The 2,729-nt window shown below is 38.5% G+C and overlaps 1 protein-coding gene across 1 annotated transcript in view; it reads right to left on the minus strand.

The window, feature by feature from the left end:
• Nucleotides 1-2,729, minus strand: part of ZDHHC8 (zinc finger, DHHC-type containing 8) — a 20,612-nt gene that overhangs the window by 11,548 nt on the left and 6,335 nt on the right. The window lies entirely within an intron of this gene.

Genomic DNA, 2,729 nt, shown 5'->3' on the forward strand with positions numbered 1-2,729 from the left:
CAGGAGGGTGCCAGGAACTCCCCTGTGATTACCATGTTTGCTTGGAAATTAGCTAGTTTAATAAAAGCCAAGACTCATTAGACTGGTGGGATCCATTCAAAGCTTCATAAGCTTTATAATAGGTTTGTACTCTACAGGCAGATACTTGAAAGTAACCATATGGGGATAAATACCAATAAAGCCAGAGAGATTAATAGTGGCTGCCATTAAAAGCATTACTGTGCTGTTTGCAAGTAATGCATTTTAATCAACTTGTAGTTCTGATCTAGCAACAAGTTTACAGAGTATCAGAAATACTTTCATTACTTGCACATAAAATAACAATGATGAAATGATTTTGCAATATATTATGCTGGCCTCCTTGGTATAACATAAAAAGGCCAAGAGAGAAATGTTGGAAGTTCTGAGTGTTGGAAGAGGAACCTGATGACTAAAACAAAGGCCTGGGGCATTTGGCACATCTGTATTCAATCCTGAGTATAAGCTGATTTGTGCCAGATGCTGGCAAATTACTTCATATCTCTGCCCATTTTCTCAAACACAATATGAAAATAAAATTTCTCTCACAGATTACATTACTAATTATATCAGTTTGGTTACTAAATGAGTTTGAAATCTATTGATAAAAAGCTGTCTCAGAAGGAACAATATTTATTTACTCTATTCAGAAACTAAAAATACAAGGATATAAGCAGATGTTGGGTCATGGGTTATTTTCATTCCATAAAAGACTTTCAAAGGCATTCAGAAAGCTCACAAACATCTAAACTCTGTCACTATTCACTTCTAAATCACACATGCCTACTATGAATCCTCAAAGCCTATGAACTCCAGAATGAAAAAATACAAAAAATTTACAGTAAAACACGAAAAATGTCTGTAACACTGGCCTATAAAACGTACTGGGAAGAGAGGACAAGTGTGGCTGAGCATATTGTAAGTGGAAAATCAACAGCAGATAACTAACAGTGTGAGAAAAGATAATCAATACTGAGACTGAAAGGAGAAAAGTTAATATTTTAAAACAGTGGCAAAGATAAAAGCAGATTTCATATCCATCACCCCTGTTCTGGTGCTCTAATAACTTAGATATGCTTCCTTTGAAAGGGACCTGAAGGCTGAGAACATCCATCCTCCAATTACAGACAAGTCAGTACATCTGACTAAACAGAAATTAAGACCAGATTATATTTATTTTTCAGAAAATAGCATGGGAAGATGAATTAATCTCAAGCAGTTTGATAGCTCAAGAAACCAAACCAAACTAGGACTAATTTTTCCATTTTTATTTCAATCAAGTTAAATGCAAAATTCTCAGCCTTCCTAAATGTTAGTGTAGCCACAAACACAAGAAGTTAGATTTTTTGGTTTGTTTGTTTTAAATTTTTCCTTCCTCCTCAGCCTAGAATTTTAATGGACAGTCTGCATCACCGCATGAAGACAAGCCTAAGGCAGACCATGATTTGGGCTATGAGACTGAAATGCCCTGGGTTTCATGCTACTATTGCTAGCACTATCAAACCTAATACTTGGTCAAAATCAATTGTAAAATGAAGAGCAGCTGATTCCAAGAGGACAGAGAAAAGCCTTTAAAGATCCACAGCTACAGTAAACCTGTTTTGTTCAAAGGCCATGTCAGGCAACAGTTCTGGATGACTTCAGATACTTTGCTTATGTAAACCTCCCACACTATTCTGGATAAAAGTTTTCATTGCCTTTTGTGGAACAGGAGACAATCTCATCCCAGTTTAGGAAGGCCTGGCCTCAGGCAGATGTCTTCAACTCTGCACAGCAGCCATACACACTATGTAAGCGTGAAGCCATCAGCCTGCAGGACAGGCAGAACAGCACCCTTCTCAGCATGAGCCAGAGAGCACCCACAGACACCAGAGCAGTAAAAATGCATTTGAGGGGAAAAAAAAAAAAAAGTTAATACAAGTGGGATGTGGGGGGGGAAAAAAAAAAAAAAAAAAAAAAAAAAAGTGAAAAAAACCCCAGATGTGTGAGGGACACTTTGGAGCTGGAGCCGTGAAAGGGTAAAGCACTAGAATGCACACAATTAATAATCCTGGGCAAGAAAGCTGCAAGTGCTGGTGTGCAGCTGATGGGCACACCCAGAGTCAAGGTTCCTGATTGAGTTACCCCTTTCCAATGGCAGGGCCACGCCACCAATCCCACAACTAGATCTCTATCAGCCATCCCATGCTATTGATACACACATGCATATAGGTCTGGGTCGCCCACATAGAGACTGTGGATTATATAAATCTGAGTAACTGTAGAGGAACTAAAGTTCTACAGGCTTTTTGGCACAAGATGTCATGTTGGCACTTGGTTTGGAGAAGCAAAACAAGTTAGGCCCAATAACCTCTTTGTGTGATTGTGCACATACACGAGAACAAGAAAGAAACAAAGATAGTGAGACAAAGAGCTAGCTCAGATCTTATTATGTGCAGTGTGGGTTAGCTGGGGGAGTTAAAAAATCAGGAGACAGGGCAAAAGCATGATTTAATCTTTTCCTTTGATTCAATCTCATGATTTGTTCAGTCTGACTCATAAAGTTTGAACTTCAAGGGTTGGCAGTACTGACCACATAAAACCTATTTCAAGGCTATGAGTAGATTTTAAATGGTAAATAGGCTTGGGATGATCCTTTGTGGTTTGAATGGAGAAAGCTTTGGTTGTAGTGCACTCAAGAAAAAAATCTGACAAAAACCCCCTAGATCTTC

The sequence above is a fragment of the Chaetura pelagica genome, unplaced genomic scaffold, assembly GCF_000747805.2.
Source record: "Chaetura pelagica isolate M959 unplaced genomic scaffold, ChaPel_1.0 scaffold45, whole genome shotgun sequence".
Lineage (NCBI taxonomy): Eukaryota > Metazoa > Chordata > Aves > Apodiformes > Apodidae > Chaetura > Chaetura pelagica.